Here is a 17499-nt window from a genome sequence, read left to right on the forward strand (position 1 = left end):
GCTGCAGCTCAACCTCCATAAGGGCAAGATCGCGTCGAAGGAGTTTCCCTTGGAGCAGGGATCCGCCGACATTGCTTTGTTCCAGAAGCCATGGATCGCCCTAGGCAGTTTCGTGGCCAGAGTAAAGTCCTCAAATTACAACCGCCAGCCTAGTGCGGAAAGGTATCCACACTAAGCTTACAGCTCCGATGTCTTAGTTGTCGTGATGCTAGAAAGCGAGAAGAAGCACCTTGTGGTAGCTTCCTGCTGTACGGCGCGCGACAGACCAGCACCACCCGAAGAAGCTTGGTGGAAAAACCAGCAACATCTCGTGGGCACAGATGCCGACGCACACCATAACTAAAGAGGTAAGTCACTCTTAGATTTTATACTATCAACTAACGTAGAGATACCAAACTTGGGGGTGGAGCACTCCTATGAGGGCCTTACCCCGTCAAACGTACTAGACCTAACACGCGGAGCGGGACAAAATACGCTAGTATCTTCTTAGACCATTAGTATAACACGCGGAGCGGGACAAAATACGCTAGTATCTTCTTAGACCATTAGTATATTCGTTTTGACTGTTACTTCCAACAATCTCAAAAGTTAACAATCTACAGGAACCCCCGGAATACAAACTGGGATAAGTTGAAGAGGTTAGTAAAATCAAGACTCGCAACGCACCCGGGAACAGTTACAACCGCGAAACACATAAAAACGTTCCTAGACACTCTATCCAGGGAATTACTAGGTGCGCATCAAGCATCCTGCTTAATCTCGAGAATGAGAATGGGGACCAATCCACCATTGTAGAAACCGGACCTTTCACACCAAATAAAAAACCTCAGAGAATTCTTCAAAATCACAGCGTGCGTGAGCACTTTCCTTCCGAAAGCAGCAAGGAGCAGCGCAGCCACCTGAGTCCCAAGGACTACAGACCGTTAAGCCTCACATTGTTTATACTAAAAACACTAGAACAACTGTTTGACTTACACATCAGAAACGATGTGGGGAGACTAATGTTAACCAACCAGTACAGATTCACCAAAAGGAAATCGGTGGAGACGGCACTACACTCGCTAGTAGCTACCATCGAGAAGTCACTCTACAACAAGGAATATGGCTGAGGAGTGTTTGTGGACTGGGCATTCAACAACGTAAGCATTTTGTGCTCTAAATCAAAAATCTTTATTACTTTACCAAAGGGTAAAATCGCCAAACTGTTGTGTCATCAAATTTTAATTATTTTAAGTTCACTTATTTTAGGAGTATGCCTGGCTGCATCTGTACAAAGTTCCTGGATTCTACTTTCTTTTGATCTAATATTGTTAGTGCTGACTTCAGGACTTTCCTCGCTTCCTCGCCATCGATTAAAACCTTCTTGCCATTGTACAAACAAAACACTTCCCTGAATAATAGATAGCCGTTACTCAGCTTACAAATATTAAGCAAAATATTCCAAGTCAGTAACAGCCAGGTAACACTGCCAACGCTTCTTGATTTAAGCATAGCGTTCGATACAGTTGACCACGCAATTCTCTGCAGTAAATTGAAGAACTTATTAAATATTTCCGACACCCCTATTAAATTAGTTTGAGTAGAAACGGCAAGGCGGCTAGATATACTCTCCTTATGATGCTGATCAAGAAAATATATACTTATCTCCTTAACTGCGTTTGAAACTTAAAATTCGCCGCCGAAACTAAATTTCGCCGCCAATAAAATGAATACTTATGCATCTCATTCTCTCGAACCTCCGCCCGAGGCTCGAATTCAAATTCAATTTTAAACTTTTAGTTCTGTCCCATTATGAATTGCATGCTGCACTGCACGCTCTCAGTGTTAAGAGCTGATGGAAGACTAAGAACTAGGGTGGGAAATCAAGTTGAACTTAGAACATGGCTCTTAGCAGGCAGAGAACGGGCAGAGGTTTCTGCAGAGCAAATGGTGTCTTTATGTTTCTTATGTTCTTTATGTTCTCAGGCTTACAAAACTGCCCCCAAAACAAAAAACTTCCTACAAAAAAAACGGCACAAAATATGTTGGTGGCAAATTTTTGTTTCAAGAGTCAGAACTGTGTGCTTTGGTTTTTTTCAATAGCCAACTCATACAAGGATGACTTATGATCATGGTATTGAGGTACCCTTATATTGTAACCAGCTTTGCAGTAATAAGACTGTCGTTTCAAACAAAAACTTCTGATACCAAACGAAACCACCTCTTGATCAAGAGTCAGAACTGCGTGCTGTGATTTTTTCAACAGCCAAGTCATACAAGGATGACTCTTGATCGTGTTATTCAGGTACTCTTTTATTGTAACTAGGGGTTGGAGCTTTGCAGTAATAAGTGCCTGTTCACCCTAGTCTGGGACCGGTGACGCATCCTTAAGCCCTGTTATCCCGCCGGGCCAAAGGCAGCAGAAGGCATCACGAGCTTAGCAGGCGAGCCACATGAAATTATTGTCATTGATGATTGTTATAGTATGGGCCTCACCCAAAAAAATTATATTTATAATGATTTGCATAGGCTTCTAGATTTAATATTCATTAATTCTATTGTTCATTCCTCGGTAAGCCTTGCTGAATTTAGTATTTCTAGTTGTGATGTTCATCATAAGCCATTAAGCCCTTATATTTAATTATATAATTTCTTACGAGTTAACTTTATTCCTTAAAATTTTTTTTTTTAACATACCTGGAATGAGAAATAAAACATAATAATATTGGTTGAAACCTGGCTCAACCCCAACTTCAACTCCAATGAGTTCATCGATACTAACTTATTCCGTGTCTATCGCATGGATAGAGACTTCAGCAGAATGAAGTGCGAGAGAAGTGAAGACGTCATCGTGGCTTCTCCTGCTGCACAGCTGTACTTTCAAACGAGGACTCTCTTCTGGACCAGTTGGCTGTCGAGATAATTGAATTGTCTGGGAAGACTGTACTAGTTGCTTCTTATATTCCCTTGGAAGTGACTTTAGGCTTTATCAGGCGCATATGAATAACATTGGCATGTTGGTCTCGTTGTGACAGGAGATTTCAATTTGGGATCTGTTGTATGGGCATGTGATCCGCAATCCCATGCTTTGGTGCCAGGCAATGTACACAAGCCACATGAAATTATTGTCATTGATGATTGTTATAGTATGGGCCTCACCCAAAAAAATTATATTTATAATGATTTGCATAGGCTTCTAGATTTAATATTCATTAATTCTATTGTTTATTCCTCGGTAAGCATTGCTGAATTTATTATTTCTATTTGTGATGTTCATCATAAAAATAAATGTTCATCATAAAAAATAAAAAATTGTAAAATTCAATACTAAAGCATAAGGGTTGCTTTAGTATTGAATTTTACAATTTTTTACCAGTTGTTAACTTAATTCCTATGTATAATTTTGATCATGCCAGCTTGGTTGCCTCACGTCTATGGATTGGGCTTCCGTGCTATCAAATGCTTGCATTGAGACCAACTAAAATAAATTTCTTGTCGCTTTCCTATAGGCTTCCTTGGTATACTAAAGGCCTTCAGAAATATTAAAATTTAAAAAACACGTTCTACAAAAGGTTCATTAGATGGGGTAATCCAGTGGATGGTGATAGATATAGACAACATAAGCGGGAATTTCAGTTTCTTAATACATTTTTATATAACCAATTCCAACTCTTTGACGAATATTGCAAACTTATTTGCTTCCTGTTTTTCGGCTTTTTTTGAGCATTCTTGTTACTGGTATGACCAGCAAATTGTAAATAATTTTCCTGAAAATTGTAATATTGGTTCCCTTGAAAGAACTAAAGAAGACAATTCCGAAGCTATATCTCATTGTGATGAATTCGCTAAGCCGGACATTGATGGAGTTTCTTTATTTTTTCTTAAAAAAATGCTATCTTCTTCAACCCCCTAAGATGATCTTCTCTTCCTCGCTATCACAGGATAAATTTATATCTAGATGGAAAATTGCCAAAATTCTACGGGTTCATAAAGGGCGGAAGCAAGTCTAAGATTTCTAATTACAGGCCTATTGCTAAAATAAGCAATATTGCAAAGCTATTCAAGAGAATTGTAGTTAAAAAATTATCCTTCCTGATACGTAATTTTATTGACCCTAATCAGGGTCATGCCTGGTCGTTCTACGACCTCGAATTAAGCTATTTTCTCGAAACATTGCATACAAGCCTTTGAGTTCCATTCCAAGTGTACACAGCTTATACTGACTTCGCCAAGGCTTTTGACTAGGTTTCTCACTCTGCCTTGCCTGCAAAACTTTCCAAGCTTGTTGTTCATTGTTCTTTTCTAAATTAGATCTCATCTTATTTGGCAAACCGGTGCTATCATGTTAAAGTCAGCGGGTTTGTTTCTAACTCCTATGAAGCAACCTCTGGGCTTCCTCAAGGTAGTTCTTCTGGTCCTTTGCTTGAATTATTATATCATTATTTTCATTAATGATATTTGTTTCTGCATTCAATCTGCCAAAATTAAAATGTACATGCCAGTGAATTCCATAAATGACAATTATTTGCCACTACCTGCCTTGAACAAAATCAGTTTATGGTGTATTCAGAACAATTTATCTTAAATGTTCTTTCAACATATGTTATTAATAACCACTAACTCTTTGCACTTATCGAAATTGTGGATCTTGGGGTCCTCTTTGACAGTACATTTTTGTTGATTAATCATATAAATTATATTCTACCGAAGGCATACGCGATGTTCGGATTTGTCAAAAGAAACACTGTACTGAGCCAATTTTAAGAGCTTTGACACTGTTTAACTCCTTACCAGCGAGCATTCGATTGGGTTGGGGATCCAAGAAAGATGTGCTTAGGCATAGGGAATATTTTTTCATTCATAATTAGTTTTAGAGTTAAGTTAGCTTATAAGTTGGATAAGGATTAATCCATTGGCGAATAAATAAATAAAGAAATAAATAAACAACCGAAGTAGCTAAGAGTTCTATAGGTCTCGAGAAGTGATTACCTTGTTGGCTCGGTAGTGTCTCATAAACCACCTTTTGAATAGCTCCGAAACTTTCCTGTTATTTTACATACACAAAGGTCGATATACTGATGAGGCTGAGGGATCTCCTTTTCCTTTGCTTATCAGAACCAAATGTTATCGTTTCCACTGCAACATGTCTAAAAAACCAAGGGTGCGCGGTTTGTGATTGGTATGTTATCAAGCCTCAGGGTTCTCCTTATTTTAAAACCTTTTGTGGCACTGTCAATGATGTACTATTTTATCCATTTGTTATTCTTGAAGTTCCGGCAGGGCATTCCAAGACCTAAGTTTCTTCGTTACAATTTTAGATCCCAGTCCCCATAATTCAGAATCGTCGCTGCAGAGGGAATTCCACTTACTAATTTTAGACTTCCTGATAGCATTCCCTCTTAGCTCTATTGTACTCTTGCTCCTGGTTGGAAAAGATTCCTCTACGTTTGTTTTGAAGCATTTCTCTCTTAAAGTTTTTATTTAGTTTGTCCTCCAGTATACGTCTTGCGTGGATTTTCATTGATTAGGGCTGTTTTGTTTAACCGCGTTTCCTATTCACCTTAATGTAGCGGTTGAGCCTGTGTTTGCAACTACCATCCCCAGTCTCGCCGCCATGTCTAGAACTCTTTTTCCTTGGAGCGCCTTCAATATCGTCATGCTTGCTTTGGAAGGTCTGTATGTCATCAGAGGGTGACAAGTAAGTACTTATTACGGTGCAGTCCGCAACTAGCGCTGATAACTAACACCTTCTCTTGCCGTTTTCTCCATTGTGAAGTGGTAAGTTAAGTGTTAAGTGAGGTGTTTTCATCTTTATTTAAGGTACAGTCGTCCAGTATGTCCCCATGGGTCCATATGCAAGCAGTAAGGTCCATGCGATTGTTGACAGAAGGTCTCATGGGCTGTTGTGTTCAGATCCAGGACGGGCGTTAAGCAGGAATCATTTTAACTGCACCTGTACCGCCAAATAAACGGTAATGTGGTTTGAAAGTAATTAAAAACTTCCCAGGTTTCAACTGGATGGATGCGAAAGTAACCTTATCCGAAAGCCGTTTCTGCAAGATGTCACTCTTGCTTATTAAGGTGTCAGATTGCTGCATTCGTCAAGCCCGACGTCATTAAATTCTAAAATGTGGGCGCAATCGTTAGTCCAGTTTTATTTCCAGTGTCTTGCCGTGACTAGGGACAGCGCGTGTGTCAAGCCCGTCACTCACCTGTGGGTGACCCTGCGGGGATAATAATAATAATAATTTAATTTAATTTTAGCTTTATGTAATATTTTATCCCAGCGCTAAAAGCATATGCTTATTGTTAATCATTATACTATGAAAAAATGAAATATAACATTATAGACTTAAGACTATTACTTATAAACTATCTTACTTTAAATAATGTTATAATATTTTAATGTATATGTTTATTTTTCAAATAATATTTATTATTTGTAAGTTTCTTTAACTTTATTTTTAAATAGAGTTGCGCTCCTAATTCTTTTAATTTCGTGTGGTATACTGTTCCATAATCTGTTTATATCTATTTATATATCATATTTAAACACCCAATAATAAAAAGTGTAGGAACGAGGATGGCTTTGGCGATTTGCAGGTTTGTGTCTACTGGCAGGAATAATTTTGTTTCGCACGCCATATGCTCGCCAGGTGGCTGTTCCTATTTGCATGCTCCAAGACAATGTGTTACTGAATGTAACTCCCAAATTAACTGCATGTTCTACGTATTCAATAGGGATATTGTTTATAAATAAATTCTATAGAGTTAAAGAAAAACGGGTCTTTTGCCGATGACAATGCACTTCACATTCGGACAGGTGACTGGGTAAATCGTTTACATAGATTACGAACAACAGAGGGTCTAGTAAGGATCCCTGTGGAACTCCTCTTTACACATGCTTAAAATTGGAAATATTATTTCCCGCGGATTCGGGAATTTGAAGTCTGTTGGACTAATAAGACCTAATCAAACTGACTGAAGTGCTTGAAAAATTTAAAAGATATCTTAGTTTAGTACTAAGAATGTTGTGGTTCACAGAATCGAAGGCCTTGCTATGATCAAGAAGAGTCAGGAGAGTGACGTAATTTTGGTCGATTTGCTGGCGAATATCATTTACTATGTAAGTTATGGCCGTGATACAACTTTTTCTTTTACGAAACTCTGACTGTTTATTGTGCAGTAAAATATTGCATTCTAAGAAACATTAAATCTGTACAGACATAAGGTTTTCAACAACTTTGAAATGAAAAGGTAGGATTGAAAATGGTCTATAGTCATATAATATTTTTAAAAACTTTGGACTAAGATTGTCTAGACCTTCAGCGCTGGACTTTAGTTTAAGAATACAAGCAAGGACATCACATAGACTTACGCACATGAACCACATGTAACTATTATCACAGTGTGTTCTGGAATTCAGGTACATGTTACAAGAGGCCTCAGGTACATTGATGGATGAACAATTTTGGTTAATTTTTTCAAAATTAACCAGGTTTTTTGTGTAGCTATGCCTATTTCTAAGCTATTCAATTCTTTCCACTTATATTTCAGACAGTTCTTAAATTTCTTAAATTATTTATGAAAGTCGTCAGTACTGTGTACTGTTTTTTTTTAAAACATATCTGGAACGAGAACCAAAACTCAGTCCGTTTTCATGAGCAAATCCAACAGCGGTTATGACATACTAATATTGGTTGAAACCTGGCTCAACCCTAACTTCAACTCCAATGAGTTTTTCGAAACAAATTTATTCTATGTCTATCGCAAGGATAGAGACTTCAGCAGAATGCAGTGCGAGAGAGGTGGCTGTCACCTTCTGCTGCTGCACGGATGTACTTTTAAACGAGGACTTTCTTCTGGACCAGTTGGCTGTCGAGGTATCTGTATTGCCTGGGAAGACTGTAATAGTTGCTTCTTATATTACCCCTGGAAGTGACTTTACGCTGGTGACAGGAGATTTGGGATTTGTTGTATGGTCATGTGATCCGCAATCCCATGCTTTGGTGCCAGGCAATGTACACAAGCCACATGAAATTATTGTCATTGATGATTGTTATAGTATGGGCCTCACCTAAAAAAATTATATTTATAATGATTTGCATAGGCTTCTAGATTTAATATTCATTAATTCTATTGTTTATTCCTCGGTAAGCATTGCTGAATTTATTATTTCTATTTGTGATGTTCATCATAAAAATAAATGTTCATCATAAAAAATAAAAAATTGTAAAATTCAATACTAAAGCATAAGGGTTGCTTTAGTATTGAATTTTACAATTTTTTACCAGTTGTTAACTTAATTCCTATGTATAATTTTGATCATGCCAGCTTGGTTGCCTCACGTCTATGGATTGGGCTTCCGTGCTATCAAATGCTTGCATTGAGACCAACTAAAATAAATTTCTTGTCGCTTTCCTATAGGCTTCCTTGGTATACTAAAGGCCTTCAGAAATATTAAAATTTAAATAACACGTTCTACAAAAGGTTCATTAGATGGGGTAATCCAGTGGATGGTGATAGATATAGACAACATAAGCGGGAATTTCAGTTTCTAAATACATTTTTATATAACCAATTCCAACTCTTTGACGAATATTGCAAACTTATTTGCTTCCTGTTTCTCGGCTTTTTTTGAGCATTATTGTTACTGGTATGACCAGCAAATTGTAAATAATTTTAAAATTGTAATATTGGTTCCCTTGAAATAACTAATGAAGACAATTCCGAAGCTATATCTCATTGTGACGAATTCACTAAGCCGGACATTGATGGAGTTTCTTTATTTTTTCTTAAAAAAATGCTATCTTCTTCAACCCCCTAAGATGATCTTCTCTTCCTCGCTTATCACAGGATAAATTTATATCTAGATGGAAAATTGCCAAAATTCTACCGGTTCATAAAGGGCGGAAGCAAGTCTAAGGTTTCTAATTACAGGCCTATTGCTAAAATAAGCAATATTGCAAAGCTATTCAAGAGAATTGTAGTTAAAAAATTATCCTTCCTGATACGTAATTTTATTGACCCTAATCAGGGTCATGCCTGGTCGTTCTACGACCTCGAATTAAGCTATTTTCTCGAAACATTGCATACAAGCCTTTGAGTTCCATTCCAAGTGTACACAGCTTATACTGACTTCGCCAAGGCTTTTGACTAGGTTTCTCACTCTGCCTTGCCTGCAAAACTTTCCAAGCTTGTTGTTCATTGTTCTTTTCTAAATTGGATCTCATCTTATTTGGCAAACCGGTGCTATCATGTTAAAGTCAGCGGGTTTGTTTCTAACTCCTATGAAGCAACTTCTGGTCTTCCTCAAGGTAGTTCTTCTGGTCCTTTGCTTGAATTATTATATCATTATTTTCATTAATGATATTTGTTTCTGCATTCAATCTGCCAAAATTAAAATGTACATGCCAGTGAATTCCATAAATGACAATTATTTGCCACTACCTGCCTTGAACAAAATCAGTTTATGGTGTATTCAGAACAATTTATCTTAAATGTTCTTTCAACATATGTTATTAATAACCACTAACTCTTTGCACTTATCGAAATTGTGGATCTTGGGGTCCTCTTTGACAGTACATTTTTGTTGATTAATCATATAAATTATATTCTACCGAAGGCATACGCGATGTTCGGATTTGTCAAAAGAAACACTGTACTGAGCCAATTTTAAGAGCTTTGACACTGTTTAACTCCTTACCAGCGAGCATTCGATTGGGTTGGGGATCCAAGAAAGATGTGCTTAGGCAATTGCATAGGGAATATTTTTTCATTCATAATTAGTTTTAGAGTTAAGTTAGCTTATAAGCTGGATAAGGATTAATCCATTGGCGAATAAATAAATAAAGAAATAAATAAACAACCGAAGTAGCTAAGAGTTCTATAGGTCTCGAGAAGTGATTACCTTGTTGGCTCGGTAGTGTCTCATAAACCTCCTTTTGAATAGCTCCGAAACTTTCCTGTTATTTTACATACACAAAGGTCGATATACTGATGAGGCTGAGGGATCTCCTTTTCCTTTGCTTATCAGAACCAAATGTTATCGTTTCCACTGCAACATGTCTAACAAACCAAGGGTGCGCGGTTTGTGATTGGTATGTTATCAAGCCCCAGGGTTCTCCTAATTTTAAAACCTTTTGTGGCACTGTCAATGATGTACTATTTTATCCATTTGTTATTCTTGAAGTTCCGGCAGGGCATTCCAAGACCTAAGTTTCTTCGTTACAATTTTAGATCCCAGTCCCCATAATTCAGAATCGTCGCTGCAGAGGGAATTCCACTTACTAATTTTAGACTTCCTGATAGCATTCCCTCTTAGATCTTTTGTACTCTTGCTCCTGGTTGGAAAAGATTCCTCTACGTTTGTTTTGAGGCATTTCTCTCTTAAAGTTTTTATTTAATTTGTCCTCCAGTATACGTCTTGCGTGGATTTTCATTGATTAGGGCTGTTTTGTTTAACCGCGTTTCCTATGCACCTTAATGTAGCGGTTGAGCCTGTGTTTGCAACTACCATCCCCAGTCTCGCCGCCATGTCTAGAACTCTTTTTCCTTGGAGCGCCTTCAATATCGTCATGCTTGCTTTGGAAGGTCTGTATGTCATCAGAGGGTGACAAGTAAGTACTTATTACGGCGCAGTCCGCAACTAGCGCTGATAACTAACACATTCTCTTGCCGTTTTCTCCATTGTGAAGTGGTAAGTTAGGTGTTAAGTGAGGTGTTTTCATCTTTATTTAATGTACAGTCGTCCAGTATGTCCCCATGGGTCCATATGCAAGCAATAAGGTCCATGCGATTGTTTACAGAAGGTCTCATGGGCTGTTGTGTTCAGATCCAGGACGGGCGTTAAGCAGGAATCATTTTAACTGCACCTGTACCGCCAAATAAACGGTAATGTGGTTTGAAAGTAATTAAAAACTTCCCAGGTTTCAACTGGATGGATGCGAAAGTAACCTTATCCGAAAGCCGTTTCTGCAAGATGTCACTCTTGCTTATTAACTTGTCAGATTGCTGCATTCGTCAAGCCCGACGTCATTAAATTCTAAAATGTGGGCGCAATCATTAGTCCAGTTTTATTTCCAGTGTCTTGCCGTGACTAGGGACAGCGCGTGTGTCAAGCCCGTCACTCACCTGTGGGTGACCCTGCGGGGATAATAATAATAATAATTTAATTTAATTTTAGCTTTATGTAATATTTTATCCCAGCGCTAAAAGCATATGCTTATTGTTAATCATTATACTATGAAAAAATGAAATATAACATTATAGACTTAAGACTATTACTTATAAACTATCTTACTTTAAATAATGTTATAATATTTTAATGTATATGTTTATTTTTCAAATAATATTTATTATTTGTAAGTTTCTTTAACTTTATTTTTAAATAGAGTTGCGCTCCTAATTCTTTTAATTTCGTGTGGTATACTGTTCCATAATCTGTTTATATCTATTTATATATCATATTTAAACACCCAATAATAAATAGTGTAGGAACGAGGATGGCTTTGGCGATTTGCAGGTTTGTGTCTACTGGCAGGAATAATTTTGTTTCGCACGCCATATGCTCGCCAGGTGGCTGTTCCTATTTGCATGCTCCAAGACAATGTGTTACTGAATGTAACTGCCAAATTAACTGCATGTTCTACGTATTCAATAGGGATATTGTTTATAAATAAATTCTGTAGAGTTAAAGAAAAACGGGTCTTTTGCCGATGACAATGCACTTCACATTCGGACAGGTGACTGGGTACATAGATTACGAACAACAGAGGGCCTAGTAAGGATCCCTGTGGAACTCCTCTTTACACATGCTTAAAATTGGAAATATTATTTCCCGCGGATTCGGCTTGAAGTCTGTTGGACTAATAAGACCTAATCAAACTGACTGAAGTGCTTGAAAATTTAAAAGATATCTTAGTTTAGTACTAAGAATATTGTGGTTCACAGAATCGAAGGCCTTGCTATGATCAAGAAGAGTCAGGAGAGTGACGTAATTTTGGTCGATTTGCTGGCGAATATCATTTACTATGTAAGTTATGGCCGTGATACAACTTTTTCTTTTACGAAACTCTGACTGTTTATTGTGCAGTAAAATATTGCATTCTAGGAAACATTAAATCTGTACAGACATAAGGTTTTCAACAACTTTGAAATGAAAAGGTAGGATTGAAAATGGTCTATAGTCATATAATATTTTTAAAAACTTTGGACTAAGATTGTCTAGACCTTCAGCGCTGGACTTTAGTTTAAGAATACAAGCAAGGACATCACATAGACTTACGCACATGAACCACATGAAACTATTATCACAGTGTGTTCTGGAATTCAGGTACATGTTACAAGAGGCCTCAGGTACATTGATGGATGAAAAATGTTGGTTAATTTTTTCAAAATTGATGGTTTAACCAGGTTTTTTGTGTAGCTATGCCTATTTCTAAGCTATTCAATTCTTTCCACTTATATTTCAGACAGTTGTTAAATTTTTTAAATTATTTATGAAAGTCGTCAGTACTGTGTCGGTTTCACTGAAAGTTAGAGGTATCGCGCTGATTAATAAGTTTTTTAATTTCATGAGTAAACCAATGATTATTCCTTTGCCTTGTGATTTGTGATGGCACAAACTTCTCAAAAATAACTTTATGGTACTATTGAAAACATTCGATTAAATTTAATTCTAGTTCCAGAGCTCGATAGTCAATATTTTTATAGTCCCTATATTTAAGAGAATGTGTTGTATAGTCTAAATTAAGGTCATACGTAAAAAATTTAAGGTAAAATATGCATATATCGGTGTACCGAGTACCCACCTTCCTGGCCAAGTAGCCAATTGAAATACAATCATCCAAAAAGCGCCCCAGAGCCAGACACATGGGCAGTGCAAGTGTCAGCAGATTTCCATGGCCTGAGCGGGCAGCGAAGATCCAACCACTAGCCCTTAAGTAACATTCTTGAATATATGCTCAATTAAAACTCTTGTAATTATTATTTGATGGAGGAACTAACGATGGGTTTCGAGAATACATTTATCGTGCCTTAGGAAAAAGATAGAACTCGTTCAGTTCGTTTTGTCATTTGTCGTCGCTGTAAGGCTGTTTTACCATGCCCCCTCATCCGTATGCCGATGGATCGCCGCCGGCCACTGCAATGCGATATTTTATTGTCAATGTCGTCAGTCGAAGTTACGTCATTGTTCTTGACCCGAGTTTTTCCATTTGCGCCAGCTCCTCCTTTTATAGACGTTTACCAACCCATTATTGAGTTCTGCTTCACATTATAATTTATTGAAAAGATTTTTCATTTAAAAAGGTGCACATTTAATTGACAAATTAATGTGTAAATTTAGGTGCCAAATAGTAATAATAATAAATATATTTATATATATCAGGGCAAATTCACTTAACATTTTTGATAAATTGTTGAAATAATTTATATAAAAAAATTTTGTTAATTGACATTTTTGGGAATTTGGCAATGCTGGTCATTTTTCACGAACAGAAAAAAGAAGGTATTCGATTCATTGCGATACGAATTGCGAGGAAGAGAAGAGTGAAAACGGCACTTCCGATGTTTGACGGTGGCGCTTCTAGCAGTGTTTTCTCCTGGTGATTCCATTTACTTATAACAACTTTGGTCTTTTGCTTGTATTTAATTTTTCATTTATTATTGTTGGGTGTTGTTGATTGTTCAGACGGGTCTTATATTGGCGAAATTGAAATAATTAGTAATGAAGTAATAGTTAGTTATGCACGGGTTGATATTTTAGTGCTGGCTCCTTTGAGGCCAATTGATAGTGAAAGCTACAATTTCCTCCAGTTCGTGTCCGTGATCCCGACGAATCTGCACAGATCGCTTGTACATCCGGAGAAAATTCAAAAGCAATATAAGGATCAAGAGTCCTTATTGTCCTCCTTGTGATCTACAATTTTGACGTTGTTTACCACGTTTGCCTTATTTTCGGATGCCTTTGAGGTTGTAGATCCCTTGATATATAAATAGTGGGTTTCTAGCGGGTTCCAAATTAGATCACGCGGATAGGTCCTCCGCGATTACTGTTGTCGCCGGTAGTGGACTTAACGTGGTTCCTCGGTCGTTTCTGTCTCGACTTCCGATTCTCAATTATCTTGGACTGTGACTGCTCCATCCTAAGGTGGGGGTGACCTTTTATACCAGTGGTATTGCTTCCGGGTCATCTAGGTGTTCCCATTTAGGTACAGCATTTCCCCGTTTTCTGGCTTAACAGCCCACTTCTGGATTCTGCTAATTTTCGTATTAATTGCTGCTCACACCCATTGCCTGATGTATGTTCTTGTGAATTGCTTACTCTGATTAACTCGTTGCTGATTACTGAATTGGCCAACTTCGGTGTTTCGCCACCTGCACGTTACCGTGCCTTCTGTCTGGTTATTTAATTTTTGTTTTGTTTTATTCCTTACCCCGCCTTAGCCCGCTCCCGCTATACTCAAACACACCACTTCCCGCGTTGGCACCAGCCCAAAAACTACTAGCTGAGCTTGATTATTTAAAATCAAGCCTCAAGATTCAACGCCCACAAGTCACAACTCACTCACCACAAATTCAAATCATAAATGAAAAATCACTTATAAAACCTCCATTCTTAAAACAAGTTCCGCAACAACGAAAAACTTGCCCAGCCGATTGCCGCTGGAAAGTGTTCACTGCGAATTTACCTGTGCGAAGCCCGGCACCGGTACCGCCTGAGCCCATAGGCTCCGGACAGCTGCAGCAGAGATACAAGTGTTGGGGGCACACCGCCACCTACACCTAGAATGAAGCATCAGCGTGCAAACTCCGACGACGCCCAGTTGATACTATAAAAGGTCCCAAGGAAGGAAGAAAACATAAATTTACTACAACATTTTTTTTAACTAACATATATATCTATAAGAAGAACAAATTTTGTAAAATTAAGCGGAACCGTCTCTTCCAAATAAAAGTGTAGCCCGTAAAGCTATACAAAACCATACGAAGGAAAAAGCAAAAGTTTGTTTAGATTTAATGCAATATAAGAAAAGATTATCAAACAATGAGATATAATAAACAAAAATACATAATTATTAATGAATGAAGAACAATAGTATAAGTAAGACAGATAAAATAAAAGACAATTAATTTTGAAATACAGGAATTGGAAATACCCAACATGGGTCTTATATATACAAAAACTGTCGAATCTTCGTCAATTGATATAAATAATACAGAATCACAGAAAATTAATATGGACACTGCTATAATACTATTCATAAAATTTATTACAAATTTATGTGGAAATTTATTTTTTAAAGTATACAAACTGCACAACAAATGTATTAAAAAGAGATATCTTAGCCATGCAAATGATCCAGAACAGATCTGAATTTTTATAAGAAAAAAAAAAAAACACACGAGTATTATTTTTTATTTTTCTTAATTGCTTTGCTATTTATTTATTGAATAAGTGTATCAAATCGTATGGTAATAACCTAACTAACAGTCGTATGACTGAGTTATGGGGCCCTGAAAATTATTGCTGGGTTGGGAGGTCGTTGCCTTGTAGGCGGGTTCTGCTGAACACCCGATTTCAGCCTGTTGCGAGATGATTTGGGTGGACAGAGAGTTTTGCGTTGTAGGTCAATCAATCTTTAACTGCAAGAATGCCAAGGCCCCTGTGGATGACCTGGCTGCGAAAATACGATTGTGTCCCAGTGATAGTTCTTGGAATTTTTGATTGTGCGCGCCTTTCATGTCTATATTGCTGCTGCTCACGTTGGGCTTGGAATTGGAATTGTACAGCAGGGCCTTATAGTCCAGACGCAGGGCGATCGAGCGTTAAATATTCAGTGGAAGCTGCTGGCTTTAAGTCTTAAATGTAGTTTCTTGCATTCGATGAGTCTTCTTCAGGTTAGTCGTCTGTCTAGTTGAACGCCGGGATACGTTACTTCGTTGACTTGGGGATTTTGCGTACTATTCAATGATACTTTAGGGTATGTTTGCTGTTCAGATTAAACGTAATGTGTTAACGTTTTTGTTCATTTATTTTAATACGCCAGTCAGAGAGCTAGTTGTGTTGTTGCTCTGTTTGGGTGCCTAGAGCGACTTAGTTGTTAGCTGCTCATTCGTAGGAGTATCCACTGTATATAGGACGAACATTGTAGGTCCAAGTGCGCTCCCTTGCGGGACTCCAGTCGTCAGATGTGGTATGGTATGGTATGGTATGGTATGGTATGGTATGGTATGGTATGGTATTATGCGTGTTAAAAGACATTTTTTCAATAGTTTAGACAGACACGATAATAAACTAATTGGTCTGTAGGACGGTATCATTATGATAGTAGATTGAAAGCGTTTAAAAATAACCTCGATATCAGAGTTTGGAAGTTCAATTATCATTTTTGGGGTTATAGGGTCACCGCCCGGGGCCTTTTCGGTTTAAGTTCCCCGATGACTTTCGCGATCTCCTTTGGCTGAAACAGTGTTGGTTTGGAATTAGTTACAGATTCGGTTTGTGGTAACTCAAATGGAAGAGGCCTTGAAGAAGGCAAAGGAGCCGAGTTGTTCTGCGCGAGGAGCTCAGACCGGACCAATGAGGAGATACTAGCCTTCATTGGTTTCCAAAACCGTGTGGAGACGGACGCCTGGAAGGTCATCTCCAGGAAGAACGACGGAGCTGGTGCACTCCTGGTCGTAGGGATGGACCAGACCGGAAGGGATGAGATAGTGGAGCGTGACCACAAGCTCAACTTCCGGTTTGGCCACGTCACCGTGAGCGGTCTGAAAAAGACTAAGAAAGCTCCGGAAGAGACGCCCAATAACGGCATCTGTAAGGCTGTCGAGGATACCCTCGAACCACTGAACGTGGAGCCGAAGTTGCAGAGTATGGAGCAGGATGGACAATCCATCACCAGCATGGACATTGGGGACGACCAAGGGGATGGACACCCTATGTCATCCCAAGAGCTGGCCCAGGAGCTCCTCCTGGACGACAGCTGCAAAGAAGCCGAGGTTACCGTGATAGATGGTGGTGGAGAGACTTGCTCTCTCTCTTCACCAGACATCACGGAGCACCAAACCTCGGAGTGATGGCTGCAACAAGCAGCACTCGGCTAGCCCAGGTAAACACCCATCGGGCCAAAGCAGCATCTGCTGTCTTGGCGAGGATGTTCACCTCCCAACACCTCGGGCTAGCCCTTGTACAGGAGCCATGGTGGCACCATGGCATAAAAAGCCTGTACACGAAAGACACTAAGGTAATATGCGATCCAGGAGGATTACCTCCCAGATCATGCATCGTTATAAGGAAAGATATCAATTATAGTATCTTTTCAGAGTTCATAAGCAGAGACTGCGTCGCCGTACCCATCAACGGCACAGAAGCTGCACCGAAGCTAGCTACTTTGCCGGGGAGGAGGCCTGTCCACCGCCAGGAATACCCGGGCTCGTGGACCACTGCCGGACGAACAAGATTCCCCTCATCATAGGATGTGATGCCAACGCGCATCACGTGATCTGGGGTAGCAC

The 17499-nt window shown here is 38.6% G+C and overlaps 1 protein-coding gene and 1 long non-coding RNA gene across 2 annotated transcripts in view; both read right to left on the reverse strand.

The window, feature by feature from the left end:
- LOC128263695 (uncharacterized) overlaps positions 1-17499 on the reverse strand; it is a 58306-nt gene that overhangs the window by 24927 nt on the left and 15880 nt on the right. The window lies entirely within an intron of this gene.
- Positions 4555-11095, reverse strand: LOC128263698 (uncharacterized). Its single transcript, XR_008268489.1, has 3 exons — positions 10936-11095; positions 9890-10853; positions 4555-6203 (listed from the first exon to the last, which is right to left on the reverse strand). It is a non-coding gene; the product is annotated as an uncharacterized LOC128263698 (long non-coding RNA).

The sequence above is a fragment of the Drosophila gunungcola genome, unplaced genomic scaffold (assembly GCF_025200985.1).
Source record: "Drosophila gunungcola strain Sukarami unplaced genomic scaffold, Dgunungcola_SK_2 000016F, whole genome shotgun sequence".
Taxonomy (NCBI): domain Eukaryota; kingdom Metazoa; phylum Arthropoda; class Insecta; order Diptera; family Drosophilidae; genus Drosophila; species Drosophila gunungcola.